Source organism: Pipistrellus hanaki (assembly GCF_964339955.1).
Source record: "Pipistrellus hanaki genome assembly, chromosome: 9".
NCBI lineage: Eukaryota > Metazoa > Chordata > Mammalia > Chiroptera > Vespertilionidae > Pipistrellus > Pipistrellus hanaki.
Genome location: NC_140511.1, coordinates 22956297 through 22975061, shown reverse-complemented (window position 1 = coordinate 22975061; position 18765 = coordinate 22956297). Strand labels below are relative to the sequence as shown.

General features: G+C 38.7%; 1 protein-coding gene across 5 annotated transcripts in view; it reads left to right on the top strand.

Moving 5' to 3' along the window:
• Positions 1 to 18765, top strand: part of CNTN5 (contactin 5) — a 917150-nt gene that overhangs the window by 503780 nt on the left and 394605 nt on the right. The window lies entirely within an intron of this gene.

Below are 18765 nucleotides of genomic sequence, written 5' to 3'. Positions count from 1 at the left end.
ATAATCATGATGACAAATGTAAATCCGTTCAGGCCTGATTGCTCATTCAAGCCAGGGGTCAGTGATGTCTTCTTATAACTTTAAATAAAAAGTTCTTCTAAATTACAGAGGTTACTCTCTTAGCAATGACCTGGAAGATACAGATAATGGCATTATCTTTCTGGGTCAATGCCAGTATGAGAGAAAGAAAAAGAAAGAAAAGAAAGAAAGAAAGAAAGAAAGAAAGAAAGAAAGAAAGAAAGAAAGAAAGAAAGGAAGGAAGGAAGGAAGGAAGGAAGGAAGGAAGGAAGGAAGGAAGGAAGGAAGGAAGGAAGGAAGGAAGGAAGGAAGGAAGGGAGGAAGAAATGGAGAGAGAGAGAGAGAGAGAGAGAGAGAGAGAGAGAGAGAGAGAGAGAGAGAGAGAGAAAGAAAGAAGGGAGGGAAGAAGAAAGGGTTTCATATTTAGCTAAGTAGGAAATCTGATCTCTTGGGTGAAAGGAGGGAGGAAGAAAAGATTTCATATTTAGCTAAGTAGGAAGTCTGATCTCTTGGGTGGAAGTTGTTTATATTGATGTCAGTCTCTTCCTCTTAGTCAATGATGAAGGTCTCCAGGGTTTATACGGAATTAAATACCAGGTGCAGCCTTCTTTTTTTTGTTTGTTTGATTTTTATTAATCCTTACCTGAAAATATTTCTTCTGTTGATTTTTAGAGAGAATGGAAGAGAGGAGGAGAGACACACAGAGAGAAACATCAATGTGAGAGAGACATATCATCCATTGGTTGCCTCTTGCATACACCTTGACTGGAGCACAGGATCCAGCCTGTAACTGAGGTTAATACTTTTGATCAGTATTGAAACCAGGATCCTTCAGTATGAGGCCAATGCTCTAACCATTGAGCAAACCAGTGAGGGCCAGGTGCACCCTTCTTTAGTTGTGAGGTGTGTATCCAAGGCTCAACACCTCCCGTTTTGCAGCAGTGACAATGCGTGGGAGTGCTTGCAAATATTCCTTTCAATAAGGCTCAAGGGATGTCCTTTGAGGATGCTTCCAGAATACCCATTCTCCATGCATTAGAATGTAACCACAGCATCTCTTGAATGGGGAACTGGAAAATCTTTACCCTGTTAATAATAAACTCAATCAAACAACATTAAAGACTTACATAGATAATGACATTAGCATGAGACAAGGGACCAGCAGAGGATTATATACCAGTCAGCACTGGTCTACCAATGACTATCATGTGGGGAAAGAAAACACATTTTCTTTGCCATAAGCCTTGGGGCAGGAAATCATACATGCTACAACAAGAACCTACTGATAACCCATATTAAGTGGCAGGAGCTCAAAAGGTTCATAGGAAGGGAATGTGAGGCCTCTCAGGACCAAATAGTTTTTCTTAAACTCACTATGATGGAGGAAAGTATGCAGAAAAACACAACATGCGGTTTACCAGGGAGCATGGATGCACCATGTGACTGTCTGTCTTGGGATTTTCATAGTCTTGACTATTTGTTTAATGGATAGCCATTTTTTATCAATCTTAATGTCTCTCATTCAGGAGCACACTGTTACCATGTTACAAAAACATCAGTATAAGGCTGAAACCGGTTTGGCTCAGTGGATAGAGGGTCGGCCTGCAGACTGAAGGGTCCCGGGTTCGATTCTGGTCAAGGGCATGTACCTTGGTTGAGGGCACATCCCCAGTACGGGGTGTGCAAGAGGCAGCTGAATGATGTTTCTCTCTCTTATGTTTCTATCCCTCTCTCTTATTCTCTGTAAAAACTCAATAAATTATATTAAAAACAAAACAAAGACAAAAAAAAACAAACATCAGTATGGCCAAAATCCGGCACTGAGGGGTCATTTTTGCAGAAGCTGAATGGAGCACATGCACATGCGCCACAGTCTTTATAGATTCTGTTGCTGTTGCCTTTGCATGATACTCAGCTAGGACACTTCCCTGATACTCCCATGTGGTGTGAGCCTCAGTTTGGAAAGCAGACAGCTTATGCCAGGACATATCAGACTTCCAGGAATCCTATCTAATAAAAGGGTAATAAGCAAATTAACAGTCACACCAACACACAACATGGCCACCCGCATGTGGACAGATGATGGCTATCACAAGATGGCCAGCAGGGGAGGGCAGTTGGGAGGGACCAGGCCTGTAGGGGAGGGCAGTTAGGGGTGACCAGGCTGACAAAGGAGGGCAATTTGGGGTGACCAGGCCTGAAGGGAAAGGCAGTTGCAGGTTACCAGGCCAGCAGGGGAGGGAAGTTAGGGTGACCAGGTTGGCAAGGGAGGGCTGTTAGAGGTGACCAGGCTGGCAGGGGAGGGTAGTTAGGGGTGACCAAGCTGGCAGGGAAGGGTAATTAGGGGTAATCAGGCTGGCAGGGGAGCAGTTTGATGTTAATCAGTCTGGCAGGGAGAGGGTTAGGGGGTGATCAGGCTGGCAGGCAGAAGCAGTTAGGGGCAAAGAGGCAGGCAGGCAGGTGAGCGGATAAGAGCCTGCAGTTCTGGATTGTGAAAGGGATGTCTGACTGAGATTGGTCCTAAATGGGCAGTCAGACATCCATCGAGGGGTCCCAGATTAGAGAGGGTGCAACCTGGGCTGAGGGACAACCCCCCCATGCATGAATATTGTGCACAGGGCCTCTAGTTTTGCATAATGTCCTAAACTAGTAGGACATATTCAGACACAATGTCACGAATACTTATTATTTCTCATTTGACAATGTTACCCATGTAATTAAACATATCAAATAAGTCCAATTAGTTCAAAATCTCTCATTTTATAAGGAGAAAGACAAATCCTTTGATATTTTCCCTGATCCTTCTGAAAAATATCAAAGTTAGTTTGGGGTCAAAAAAGACTATTTAGAATTTGATTCTTATGAAGTTTGTCAAAATATCAAAAGGTCCTAAAGCAATTGACTAAATAGGATCACAAGTTATTATGAAGTAATACTTAATTATTTGACCAAAGTGACATCAAAAGATTTCAAAGACAATTACAGAAGGTTGGCTCTAACTATTGAGAAGATTCAGTTTTCTTAAGTAATCAAAGACCTAGTTCAGACAACATAAAACACAGGAAATTATTTGGATAAAACAGTCTTTGCTTTCTCGATAGATTGCTGGAACAGAGAAACCTTTTGGCAGATGAAAGAAAATTAAGTTTGAGGCTTACATAAATATAGCATTGATATTAAAGTTTACTTTTTAAAACTTTTACCACTCACTTAGCCATCTTAATTACACAGGCAAAATTCTCTATCTCTCTCTTTTCAAATTTTTATATATACTTAGTTTGTCCTTCATAAACAGAAGTTCTAGTTTAAATAAAATTACTCTCATTTCCCTTAATAAAAATGCCTCTTCATTCTTTATTCTATTTCTGAGCAAAAAGCCCACATTTTACTATATACAGTGACCCTTCCTATTATTTCTAATGGTGTCAATTACATATATTAGAATTTTAACCTTTAAAAACTTTAAAGTTTTTGTAAAATCTAAGAAGTAAACATTAATAAATTGCCTTTTATATTAGTTGTCTATGGCTTGGCAAATTTATAAACACTTTTTATTATTTTTGGAAATGTGCTTTCTCAGAGTAAGTTTCTCAGTGTGGCATATGACATGTTACCAATAAACTCAAGTTTATCTTTAATTTTTCTGCAATCAGAAGCCAAAAGTACATAAACTTACATTCAGTAATTAATTTTTCAGTATTTTTTTATTATTTGGAAATGATCTAGATATCTTCTATATATCAATATATATATAAAGGCCTAAGATATATATAAATATCACATGATCAAACAAGCAACTGAATGACCAAAGAATCGGTCGTTATGATGCGCACTGACCACCAGGGGGCAGATGCTCAATGCAGGAGCTGGTGGTCAGTGTGCTCCCACAGTTAACCTCCTGCATCCAACCAACCTCCCACTGTCCTTTCCCCTGGCTATTCGGCCCTGATGGCCCCAGTCAGGCTGGCTGGCTAACCTCCCATGCCCCCCATAGGCTGAGGGACCCCACTTGTGCACCAGGCCTCTAGTTTAATATAATTTCCATCACCTAATTTAACTTAGCAAAACTTTAAGGTTTCATAATACTGAAAATATTTGGGAAACGTATTTAAAAAGTTTACCTAAGAACTTTTAACCCTACCTATATGTATTTAATTTAATCACCCTTAATTATGTTCAGATTACTTATAAAACTTTCATATCAAGTTATAAATAACATGAATTTACTTGAGTAGTATTATTGAATAGAAAGAGTCCGTCGAACATCATTAGAGTCAAACACTAGACACCAAGAACTGCAGTGGAGAAAGATTGGCTATTTTATGAATGGCGCCACCCAGGGGAAATAGAAAGCTACTGCTCTAAGGACAGAACTCTCAGATGGTGCGTAGATTACAGATTATAAAAGGAAAATTTGTAACCACACAGAAACCTTATTTTCTTTAAGTTGGCCTTTTATTTTGATTTTTTAATTTGATTCAACTGGCCTCACCTAGGGCTCTCACTCACCCACTTCCCTCTCCTTGCTTAATTGTTAAGCCCACAGGACAATGAGGTCCTGGTCAGCATTCAAACATCTTAGAAACAAGGTCCTGGGTCTACTGCTGACTATTGAGACAGGTTTCAATCAAACTAAACATAGTCCCTTCACCTCAGTTGTGTTTTGGCTCCGGACTCAGGAAAGGGAAGTAGGACAAATCCTTGAGGAACTGGACAGAACCACTCCATGGCTGACATCAGGACCAAATGAAACGATCAACATGAAATGCTACTTTTCACTAATACTGGACTGAGGAGAAATATTTGAGAATAGTCCAGGATTTTATAAATTTTTTTACTTGTGGTCCTTATATGGAGTGAAAGATACCTGAGAAGGATCAGATATAGCTTTAGGTGGTTTTATTGAATAGGGAACTGTCTTTTCACAGTGGAAAGGGCAGTTCAGACAGAGCCACTGGAATGAGTCCTGGAATAAAGGAGACTAGAGGGGAGCAGTAGGAGTTATGTCAGCCTTGTAGTTTTTTTTGGTGGTTTTTTTTTTTTGTTTTTGTTTGTTTGTGTGTTTGTGTGTGTGTGTGTGTGTGTGTGTGTGTGTGTGTGTGTGTGTGTCTGTGTTAGGTACATTTTATCTCTTTAATTTGCTATTAGACTTTGCCATGGATTGTCTCATGACACTTCTTAAGAATTTTGAGACGTTTTGCAAACTTTTGCCAACATTTTGTAATAATTAAATCAGAGATCTCATTCTGTTGGCTCAGTTTGGGGATGCTTAACTTCAAGTGCACTTAACCAATTTTATCTAACCAGAATTCTCCTCACAATGGCTGTTGCAACTCATAAATCTCCAGCAAGATTCTCTCTCCTTTGCAAATATCTGCTGCTTCTTGGACTGTAATTTGTAAACATAAAATAAGGAAACATGCTAAAAGGTGGCACACTCCATTTTCTTATATATTGCATTCCATCTCTTAATATTCACTTGAAAGTCTCCTGTTGGATCCAGTCCAGCTCAAACCGAATGCAGTCTCATTCCAGACTTGGTTCTTAAGTTGGACTCATTTTGAAATCTCATTCCTGTGAGATTATCAAACAGCAGCTAGTTTGATAATTAACTTTTGGTTAGCAAGAATGATTCCATTGTGGCCTGTTCTTTCTTTTTGAACAGCAGTATTGTCAATTTTTTTGTTCACATTATCTACTGATTTTTAAGTCCAATACACTTTGGGCTACCTCTTAATTATGATTGTTGAAGGACTGAACATTCGAAGAAACATTTTGCAAGAACTACCTGGAAAAACTCCACAAATGTCAGATTGGGTTGTGGTGCCAATCACAAGCCAACTCATGCGGCATGGTTATGCCAATTGTTTCCACGTGGAGCATCATCTCATGGTGTTGACATTTAAAATGTATTGAAGCATAGTGCTACCGCCTTTAAAATGTTACATTTTTTAAAAATACTTACACGTAATGCAAGTTTTTCATTTCCCATAACACGTTCTGTGAAAGACAATATGAAGAGAATTAGAAGACAAGCCACAGACTTATCTTTTTAAATATTTTAAGAATATATATCTGATATATGACTATTACCTAGAAATATAGAAACAACTCTTAAAACTCTATGTAGGATAATAACCTGGCTAAAAATATGGGCCAAAAACTTTAACAAGATGCCTCACCAAAGAAGATACACAAACGACAAATAATTGTGGAAAACGATGCATCACATCATATGTCACCAGGGAAATACACATTAAAACAGTGAGATTCTACTGTATACCTATTAGAATGACCAAGATCCAGAACGTTGAAGACACCCAATGCTAGTGAGGCTGTGGATCCACAGGGACATTGTTGGTGGGTATGCAGAATGGTACAGCTGCTCTGGAAGACAGTCTGGCAGTAACTTATTATACAAAACTAAACATACTCTCAGCATAACCCAGCAATTATGCTCCTTGGTATTTATCCAAAAGATTTTGAAATACATGTCCCACATAAAAACCTACACATGGATGTTTTATAGAAGCTTTATTCATAATTGAAAATCTTGGAAGCAACCAAGATGTCCTCAAATAGGTGAATAGATAAATAATGTGGTACATCCAGACAATGGAATGTTATTCAGTGCTAAAAAGAAATGAGCTATGAAACCATGAAGAGACATACAGGAAACTTAAATTCATATTGCTAAGTGAAATAAGTAAATCTTCAAAGGCTACAGTGAAAAGATTAGTGGTTTCCAGAGATAGGGAGTTAGAGCAGAGATGAGTAGGCAAAGGTGACTCTTAGGGCAGTGAAAATACTCTGAATGATAGCATAATGATGAATATGTCACTAAACATTTGTCCAAAAAAAGAATCTAAAAAACCAAGAATGAACTTTAACATAAACTATAGACTTTGGGTGATTATGATATGTAAATATAAGTTTAACTTTTTTTTTAAGTACTACTCTAGTGAGTATGAAAGAACATATGTATGTGTGGGGGTGGGAGATACATGAGAACTCTTACTCCTGTGAGAGAGGCTGAAACAGCAACTAGTTTGATTATTAACTCCCAATTTTATTGTAAACATAAAAATTATTCTTTTAAAAGTCTCTGAAAAATCCCATTACATTAACTAATGTCATACTCATCAGGAGAGAGCTGTTTTGATTGTTGTTCTGTAGGCATCTTTATTTTACGGATGACAAGATAGAATGTACGATCAGGCATCTCCTAATAGCATTTCAGTCGATGCCAGATGACGTGCAGGACAGCGGTCTTGTAAGATTCTAATAGTCCTAAATTAACTGTAAGACTTGGAAGCTCATGTGGTTCAGGAGGGATTTCTTTTTTCCCCCCTTTGGCAGGAGCCACGTTTGTGGGGTCTGGCAATTTATTCCCTCTCACTCACGGCACCTCAATTATGAGTGCACAGGTTATATCTCAGCCAGGCAGCCACCGGCCTGTTTTAGCACAAAGGAGTCTGTCCCCCAAGCGCTACCTACTCAGAGGGCCTGATCAGAGCCCTCCCAGGTCTAGTCTGATGGTCTTCATTCAGAGGATATTATGTAAGTTCTTTGTTGAGGGCCTAAGGTCCTGTACAAGGACAAGGGTCCCCAGGAGCAGCCTTAACACACTTAAGTGCCACGGCCGCGTTAGTAAAAGCTTTCTGTGGTGGTGTGCAGACAGCCTGTCCCTGTACTTGGGAAATCATTTCAGGATGTGAAACATAGGTATGTTTTATTTCTTCCATTAATTCAATGCCAGGGAGAGCCCGTTATGCCAAATAAGGTCAATGGAAACAAAAACAAATTTCCAATTTTAAAATATTCAATCCTCAGTTACTCACTCTCTCAATGTTAGACACCCTGTGTTTTTTTTAAATGAATCCGCAGAGTTTCTTACATGTGACCGCTGCTCCACATGCACAAAACACATGGTCATGACAATCCACTGTGTTCCTTTATCTCTGTATCTTGTTTTCTTACCCTCCCCATCCTCAGACGGCCTTTTATTCCTCCTAACAGTGATTAGCTTGGTGACTTATGCCTTACCCAGCCCGTTTCTCCTCAGTATTTCCAATTAATCCAGTCCACACCCCTGTCCACGGAGCACCATTGCCAGCTTTGATATTCTGCGTCTAACCTCGTTGGAAGGAAACAGGGGAGGGTTTGTGGGATTGTGTTTATAAAGTCAACAACAGTGTACAGTAATGTCGTGAGCCTTCACATTCACCCACCACTCACTCACTGACTCAGAGTAAGATGTCCAGTCCCACAAGGTTCATTGATGGTAAATGTCCTATTCCATTGCTTCAGTGTTCAGTACAGTAACATGCTAGGAGCAATATCCCGAATAGCCCAGGTGCGTGGTAGGCTCTACTACCTAGGTTTGTGTAAGTGTGCTCTGTGAAATTTGTGCAATGACGAAATTGCCTAACTGATACATTTCTCAGAACATATCCCCATAATTAAATGACACAGGATTGTATTAAGTGAATTATGAGGTTCTTTTGTTTTGTTTTGTTTTGGTATAATTTGGTCCTAGTCCTTTATTCCCTTGTTCCAAATGTAAGTTAACACAGCTCACAATGATAAATAAAATACAGTTAGAAAATACAAATTAAAACACATGAAAATGATGAAAACAACAAATATTTGGACATGAAATGGAGCCAGGTTTGAGACTAATTTAAAGTGTCTATTCATACCTGCTTTGGAGAATTAGCAGTCAAGGAAACAGTTACATGTTTCCCATTTTTCAAGGGTTAAAATGAAATGCTAATTGAGTAGAAGCACAGCTTCTGCTGACACGAAAATCAGACAAATTTTTCTGGAGAGTCCTTATTAATAATTAATTGATATAAAGGCCAGTGATCTGAACATTATTCTTATTGGCTCCATAACAGTGAGCTTCATCTGCTTCAGTAAAGGCAGATGAAACCCAAACATCAACAAAGTGAGAAGTAATTATCTAAAAACGTGCTTCTTAATCTTTAATGTACATAGAATCACTTGGGAATATTGTTAAAATAGAACTCCTGCTCAACAGATCAGAAGTAGGGCCAAGTACTCGGCATTTATAAAATAATCCCAATGACGGTGACATTGCTTGTCTGGCGACCATACTTGAGTGTCAAGACTCTAGGCTGGGAACCAGTTTGATAAACTTTAAGTCATCTGCTGCTCTAGATTAACCCCCCTTTAAAGTACCAGGAAGAATAAACAGTCTGAATATTTTTCAAGTAATCTTTCATAACTATTGTTTTCTCATCTGAGCCTTTGATAGATCTTGGCTAGCTGTGGCTTTGAGTTTGTTCTCTCTGACAAGAGCCTGACATATGGCTTTCGTCAGGCAATTCCCTTTAGCCTTAATAGAGAGTAAAGCTGGGGTTGACAAGCTCTCTTGAAAAATGAGAAAACTAACAGAGCCTGAATACAAAGCCATCCCACTCCTGCTTAGAATTAAGCACAGAAGTACCCCAGGTAGAGCTAAGGTTTTACTAAGAAATGTAAAAATCTCGTTTGCAGAGAAATTTGGGAAAGCAATTCCACTTCTGTGTATACAACCTGGAGAAACTTGCTCACACATGCGCAAAGAAATATGAAAGTACGTTCACAGCAACGCATTTAATTTTTAAAAATTAGAAACAACGTGAAGTCCATCAGAAGAGAAATGGATTCATAAATTCTACTTTTCATTCATTCAAAACTTAAAGACTTGAAATTCTCTCTGGAAAAGGGTATTTGACTTAGATGAGATATTCCTACTCAAATCAGATTACTCCAGTTTCTCTCAGTTTAAAAACGAGACCATATTCTTGCCGAAACCGGTTTGGCTCAGTGGATAGAGCCTTGGTCTGAGGACTGAAAGGTCCCGGGTTCAATTCAGGTCAAGGGCATGTACCTTGGTTGCAGGCACATCCCCCGTAAGGGGCGTGCAAGAGACAGCTGATCGATGACTCTCATCGATGTTTCTAACTCTCTACTCTGTAACTCCCTTCCTCTCTGTAAAAAATCAATAACATATATATTTTTAAAAACAAAAAAAGGAGACCATATTCTAATAAAAACCTTACAAATTCATGACCATTTATTTAAACTTTGCAATTTATTTTATATTGTATTCTTAATTTTTAGAGCTATTGTTATTATTTTATATTAGTATGCTATTTGTTGCAGATAAACTGTTTTCCGTTTGAGCAAAGACCCTGCTATATATTCCTCGTTCAGCCCTAAAGCAGTGCAAGCTAACTAGGAGCTTAATAAATAGAGATAAAGAGGCATCTATTGGAGGAATTTGAAGTCTGAATTTAGGTTGAATTTCTACACTATGATAGATTATTTGCCTACATATTTCTCAACTACACTGTGTATTTTGTGTTACAAATGAAATGCAGTACCCTCCCTCTGTTGACAGGGTGCCTCGAGGTTCGTCATCTTCTGAATTATATACTTTTATCATTCTCATAAATGACAGCATCTCTGAATCATCTGACCTCTCTTTTATGGCTACATTAGGAAAATGACAAAAAAAATCTATTAAACACTGAAGTTATATTGTGTGTGAAACATAATGCCAGGATCCATAAAACATTCATCATAATGCTTTTTAATAAATAATGCTTTAATTCTTAGGACTCCTTGAAAGTTTCATAATGACAGTTTATACTTGTTTGACTTTTAGAAAGAATCTTAATTTCTACTTTGAAAGGCAACTTAAAAAGTAAGGGTTAGATATTTTCTTTAAGAATTCATCTTAGGTGCTCACATGGTGTGAATAGCTTTCCCCCCCTCACATTATACAGTAGCTGTGAGTGTCATTATAGTGCAATTTCTAGTTAAACATTTCAAAATTTCTGGGAATTCTCACATAAAATATATTAATGATCATTAAAAGTGCATTTCATATGACTGTATGGGACATAATAGTCTAATATTTCCTCTAGATTATACTACTGATACACATTATATACATAACTTATAAGACCATAAGCTAGAGCTAACCGGCAGGTGGAGAGGGTTGGGATCTGGCATTAGACCTAATCTCTGAGAAAAAAAAATGGGCACAGATGTAGTTGTTTAAAAGGGATTTAAGTCTGAAAGGCGAGTTTGGAATATAGGGAGGCATGATCACCTCTGGCCAGGATCCAGGGAACAACAGAAAACATGATCCAACGTCAAGAAGTAAGGCTTCCATACAAAGTTAGCTGTGGGAGTCTTGGGTTAGATGATACATACAAAGTCTTGGCAGGAGGTAAGTTAGTATCTGGGTGGCCTATCAATAAGTGGCAATAGTTTCAAAAGGGATTAGAGAGGGTGAGAAATCAGCTTGATCCCAGGACAGGACTCGACAAGGGAAATCATTGTCTCCATAAATAAAACACATAACAGTGCTCCGAGAAACTCCACTGGGAGAAAGGCAGATCAGCCCAGACTCGTCCTTGTAGAGGAGAGCTTTTTCTTGCTGTTAGGCATTGCTCATGGAAGACTAATGCCAACACCCTGCTAACGTCACACACTCATTGTTTCTTGCTTATTGCTCTAGTCCAGCAATGTTTAACTGGTGTGCCCAAAGAATTTTTAAAACATGCAATAACTGACTATTTAGTCAGAGGCACTGGACCTCTTTTCCCATAGATTGTCAAGTAGAAAATGACAACAGCCAACACAAAAATAGCTATATGGTGTGAATGAACCAAAATTATATCCTTTTTTTTTTTTTTTATCATATTGACAAATGATGTACACACTGAGTGGCCAGACTATTGTGATCTCTGAACGCATAATAATTAGCCACTCAGTATATATCCTATATAATAAAAGGCTAATATGCACATTGTCCCCTCAACCAGCAGTTCAACCAGCAGGCAAGGCTGGCCAACCGCCATGTCCCCTGAACACTCCCAAACTGCAAGAGGGTACAGGCCTCCGACTGAACAAATTCCGTGCACAGGGCCTCTAGTATAAATATATTAGAGGCCCAGTGCATGAAATTTGTGCACTGAGGGAGGTTGTTCCTCAACCCAGCCTGCACTCTCTTCATTCTGGGACCTCTTGGGGGATGTCTGACTGCCAGTGATTGGGCCTAAATCAGCAGTCGGACATCCCTCTCACAATCTGGGACTGCTGGTTCCCAACCGCTTGCCTGCCTGTCAGCCTGATCACCCCCTAACCACTCCCTTTCCAGCCTGATCAATGCCTAACTGCTTCACTCCTGGCCCAATTACCCCCAACTGCCCGCCCCTGCTGGCTTGGTAACACCCAACTGTCCTCCTCTGCTGAGCTGATTGCTCCTAACTGCCCTCCCCTGTCAGCCTGGTCACCCCTAACTGCCTTCCCCTGCTAGCCTGGTTGCCCCTAACTTCTCTCCCCTGCCAGCCTGGTCACCCCCAATTGCCCTCTCCTGCTGGCATGGTCAAACCCAAATTTTTCTCCCCTACAGTCCTGCCCCCCACCCACACAAGTGCCCTCCTCTGTGGCCTGGTTGCCCACAACTACCCGCCCCTGCCAGTCATCTTGTGGCAACCATCTTTGACCACATGGGGTTGGCCATATTTGACCACATGTGGGTGGCCATCTTGTGTGAGGGTCAATTGCATATTACCTCTTTATTATATAGGATCTGTATGCGTGTGTGTGTGTGTGTGTGTGTGTGTACACTGGAGGTCTAGTGTACAAAATTCATGCATGGGGAGAGGGGTGAGGATGTGTCCCTCAGCCTGGCCTGCACCCTCTCTCAATCCAGGACACCTGGGGTAGAGTCCCTAGGCCTGCCTGGTGATCAGGGCCTATTGGGGCTTTTCTTCTCCTGGCTTCAGGCAGCTGGCCCGCCCCTGCCATTGCCACTGCCACTGCTTGCCATCTATGCAGTGCTGCCCAACATCCAGTCACTGGTTGCCCACCTCTGTGGGCGACAGGTGGGGGTGGATCACTTGGCTGGCCTGGGCCTCCCTCTGAGGGGCTATAGCCCGGCTGCCAGATAGGCTGCTCCACAGAGGGAGCGCCTTGGGTCAGGTAGCCTGGGACTCCCTCTTTGAGGTGATCAATCGTAGGGCTCTGCAATTGATCGCCATGCAGAAGGAGTCCCTGCCCGCCCACCTGGGGCTCCGCAATTGATCATAGCACGGAAGGAGGCCCTGCCCATCATGCTGGGGCTCTGGGATCGATTGCTGCACAAAAGAAGGCCCTGTTCACATGGCCAAGGTTCCACAATTGATCGTTGGGCAGAGTGTGGTCTGGGCCTCCCTCTGTGGGGTGTTCGCAGGGGATGGCAGCCCCACCCCCACCCCCACCCCTGACCAATTGCATCACACCCTCCTTAGCTGGCCTGTCGCTAGTGCATCTCATAGCAAGGTTGTCCGGAAGGTCATCCGGATGGTCGTTCTGCTATTAGGTGGTTCTGCTGTTAGGGCGTTCAGTCGATTTTCATATTGTGCTTTTATTATTTTATATATATATGTGAATGCCAATTTAGATTTATAAGTACAATTCATTAAACTGCTCCAATTTATGTCACTCTATATAATTACCTCTAAACCTTGCCCCTGGCTTGCCTCCGTAACTGAGATCGTCTTTCCCAAATAATCTGGATGATTCTATAGTTTATCTTATTTTTCTGATATAAAATTAAGAGAAAGATATCCAGAAAAGTTTAGTTGTTACCTTTCTTGCACGTCTACCTTCCACCTTTTAGTTAACTATTTGAAGATCTATTACTTTCATAAGTGCAAATTCTTTGGGAGAATTATGTTTCCCTCAGAGAAGAGAGAGAGGATGGTGGACCCCAGACATGATTTTTGTAACTACAAGATTTCACATACCCTGAAATGATAGGCCCATAGCAACCAATAGTGAAATATAGAGGCAACTGAAAAGATAGGAACACAGCAACCACATTAAAAAAATTCAAACAAATATGAAAAGTATAAAAGTTTTTACAGAGATGATAAATAAGACTAACAAATCCAAGCTATGCCTAGGTGATATAAGGTGAACAGAACAAAGGAAAAATATATGTTCTTCAAAAAATTCAGCAAGCTACACAAAATGACATAATATATATCTAGCAAAATTTTGAAATTAAAGGATGAGGAAAAAGGCCTATGGGCATCCAGGCATAAACTCCAGTCCCTGGGGAGTGAAGAAAGTCAGTCTAAATTCAGCCATCACCATGGTAATTTTAAACGTGAACAGAGAGAGGATTTCTACAGTCATTCATAGTGAATACCTAATTTAATTCCCAGTCAAGTTTTCTTTTAGTTATAAAGACAACAAATTTATATTCTTAACCATATAACAAGGATATTTAAATTGGGGGGAAATAGGAAGCAGAAACGGAAACCCATAATGAAAAGACATAATAAATGTTTAATATCATAATAGGTAATAACTATTAATAAAAAACCATGTGAACTGTGATTAACAAACAAAACTGAAAAAATTTAGGAAATAAAGTGAGGGGAAGTGAGAAAAAGGATGCTGATTCCCTCATTCTTTGTAGCAGAGAAACTAAGATCATTTCAAAACTGAAGACACTTGACAGAATCCAATATTTCACAGATAATAACCACTAGCATTTTTTAAGTTCAGCCATCTACAGATATTTGTAGTCTGTTCATTAAAAGTCTGTTCAAGAAAAAACACACTCAAAAGCATTAGCCTTATGGAAAATTAACATTAAGTGTGATGGCCTCTGCCTGTTACACAACTATCTGAAAGATTTCTGCCATGTTCAGTAAAGATTTTGACTTATTGATTATCATGATCTTTGTGTTGATTTACCATCATGTAAGTTTTGAAGTCTATCTACTCAAGTTACAGATCCATCAAGCTAACTATTGCAAAGTATAAGGATATTGCTTTAAGCAATAAATGTATTATCTTTATTAATAGATTGACTTATGATTATAGAAGAAGTTGAGGCCTGATGCACAAAAATTTCTGCAAGAGTAGGCCTTCCTTCCCCCAGCTACTGGCACCAGCTTCCCTCTGGCACCCGGAACCCGGGCTGCTTCCCTCCTCTGGCTGCTGACAGGCACCTGGGACCCAGGCTGGCTTCCCGTGGACTGCCCACAGGCACCTGGGATCTGGCTGGCTTCCCACTGGGCCTGACTTTGTCAGAAAGACATCTGGAATGACATCTGGTCTAATTAGCATATTGCCCTCTTATTATTATAGATAAATCACTAATATTCTCAGATATAATATCATAATTGATTACTCTTTGCTGGGAATTGGTGTACTCTACCTAAACACATGCTTTTTCACCCCTTACAATGAACTTTATTTCTAAGAGAAAAATGAGAGAGAGAAAGGATGAGAGAATCCACACTAAGATGCTTTTGGTGTTGACCATGAACAACAAAGAGATACAGAGTATGGAGAATCATGATAGAATAAATGTTGTTCAGACTAGTCACTTGTTTTTTGGTCCATAATTTAGCAAGTCTTTTTCCTCTGCTATTCTCCAGAATGACAAACTTTTATTCCTCTTGTCTGTTTTGACATTCTTTAGAACATAAGATTTGACACCAAAGAACCTTAGTTAAAATCAACCATTTAGTCTGTGGTTAATTTTGAAGAAGTCACTAAGAACCTTGGAATTTACATCTTTGAATTAGAAATAATTATAATATTCAGCTCAGTGAATGAAATACTATGAAAGTGCTTTGTAAATTGTAATAGTGGTAATTAGGTTCTAGATTCCAACATTTCTGGATTTGTATTTGTATACAGGTCCATCATGTATTTGCTATATACATTCAGTTAATTTACTTCAGCCTCAGTTTTGTCATCTATAAAATGGGGGGGGGGGGTTTGCTTAGTTTGGCTACATGGATGTTGTATTACATAACATATTGCATATACATTTATTGAGTACTTATGATTTACTATGTATTTATTTATAAGTGTTAATGTCCATTGATCCTCATTATAACTCTGAAACAAGACATTGTTATCTACTAAAGGCCCAGTGTACAACATTCGTGCACTTAGGGTGTGGGGGGATATGCCTCTGTCTGGGAACCCTAAGCTGTCAGACATCCTTAGCTCTACCGTGGAGGCCCACCACTGCTGTGCTCCCCAGCTGGGCTCAGAACTTCTAGCTGAGAGTCACTCCCCCTGTGGGAGCTCACTGACCACCAGGGGGCAGCCCCTGCATTGAGCATCTGCCCCCTGGTGGTCAGTGCGCATCATAGGGACTGGTCGTTCTGCCGTTCAGTTGATTTGCATATTACCCTTTTATTAATAAATTGAACAGCAAAAGATAAAAGTAGTTAGCTCAAGGCTAGAAAATGATGGTACTGGAATTTAAACCAAAGTATGTCTGACTCTAAAACTCATGAGTTTGGTAATGTATAGATATATAAAATACATTTATTAAATGTTAATTTTATATATTCTAGGCATTTATAATCTATATATATAAAAGCCTAAGCAACCATTATGTCCAAATGACTGGAAAGACCTGTTGACCAGTCAACAACTCACTATGATGCTCCTGACCACTAGAGGGCAAACACTAAATGCAAGGGCTGCCCCCTGGTGTTCAGTGCACTCCTGTGGCCCTTTCCCCTGGCCGGCTGGCTCCCCCATTGGCCCCTGGTGCTAAACCATTCATAGAGACCTGCTTCTGGGTTGGGGTTTCATACATAGCAGAATGGCTTCCTTGCTACGAACTATTAAAAGTCAGCCCTAGTGCTCTAAATTAAGTATACAATTTTACCTATATGTTCTCAAAAAATTCTAGCTTAGCACTTCTTAGTTGGGATTCAGGAATCTGTATTTTAACCACTCCACCAGGTGATTCTCATCATGAGAGAAGTTTGGGAAACACTGCTCTAGTATATAAATAATCATTTCAGTGTATAAAGATTATTTTTATAACTTGATTATGCAATTTAACTCTAATTGAGAGTTTAATGAGGTTTCATGTGCTTTGACAAATTTTTAAATTTAATTATGGTGCAAAAACAATTATAATATTTTGAGAATAATTTTCTCTGGTTATTTATTTATCCAATCACTTATTTTCCTTATGTTTAAGTAAAAGTGTCAGCAATGTTGGTATAATTTGGTGTAGAGAAATACATTTCATTTATTTTCATAATATGTTTTTGTTGTGAGTTAAGGAGTTAAGATAAAGAACCTCAGCTAGGTTATCTAGGGCTCAAAGAAAATGCTTCTCATCCTCTATTCATTGTGAGTGCTCAGTTTTTATTGGATGATTGTTTAGAACATCATGACACTTATTTTCATTGCCCCAGAAGAATAGACTTATGCATTTAAATAAGGAAAATTGGTTTATCTATATTTGAAGTATGAAAGTATACATCTTTTTAAGTTAACATTTTTTTAAAGATCAAGTTTCCTGGGACACTTATTTTTGCATAGTATTTTGATATTTTCTTTTGGTTATCCACAGACCAAGTAAACTTTTAATTGTTTCATACAGACATTGGAAATACCGCTTTTCTAAAATTTCCCCTCTTCATCTTCCTAAGGCAGTGGTTTTAAAAGAGGGTAATTTTGACACCAGGGGATATTTAACATTGTCTGGAGACATTACTTATTATCACTTGTTGAGGAGAAGCGCTACTGGAATCTAGTGAGGAGAGGCCAGGGATGATGGGAAATATCTAATAAAGCACAGGACAGTCTCACAGCACAGAATATCTCAAAATGTACCAAGGTGGGAATCTTGATCTAAGGTTATGCAATCAAATTCATGATTATTAAATATAAAGCAAAAAGTTTTTACTTTTTTTGCTAGGTTCATAATTCAGGACACTATAGATCCGAGGTATGTATATAATTCTATAAATCCTCACAGCAGGCTACCATGACTTGTACTCCCACAGCACATTTACCCATCACTTCTCTAGCAGAACAGTCTTCCTCAAAACCAACCAGACATATGGAGCCTTTATCTATTTCTACTTTTCCATGGAAGTTTTGTTAGTTTAAAATTACCTTTATTATACAATTTCTCTGAGTATTAACTAATTAAATGAGATGGAATCTAGTATCTGGTATACAGTAGGCACTTAGTAAGTTTAAGTATTCTTCCTTTTGTACTCCATTTTTATGTTTTTTCTGATCTCCAATTTACCTTATTTACTTACTGATGAACATTAGTTTTGACATTTTTATTCAGTTATTTACATTTTTGAGGGCATATTTTATTTATTCCATGACAATATATGTTTTTGTATTACACGATTTCTCCCTATACTTCAGCATTATCAGCACTAAGTAGTGCTTGATTGAATAAGTAAAAAAGGAATATATAAAGAATGGATAAGGGCTGATGTTTTTTATATCTGTAGTATCCAAGTAGTAACGCAATATTGATTCATATCTTTTATCTTTATTGTATATTATTTTTAATATTCTAAGAGCTTAAAAACTTTTAGGTTTTTAAAATAATGTTTTTGTTTTATATTATTTACATAATAATACTCTGCTTTAGATGAATATAAAGACATACATTTTAAAATATACAAAAGTGATGCTTGAAGTGCTTGTTTTCCATTATATATATATATATATATATATATATATATATATATATATATATATATATTTCCTATTTTTATGAGAATTCTCAGTCAACTACAAAAAAATCCATTTAAATATCTGTAATCTACTAAAACAATATAATTTCATAGCTAACCCTTTCTTTTAGTAATATGCCTTAGTACAAGGAAAGAGCAAGAATTTTGAATGCAAACATAATTGAGAAAAAACAAA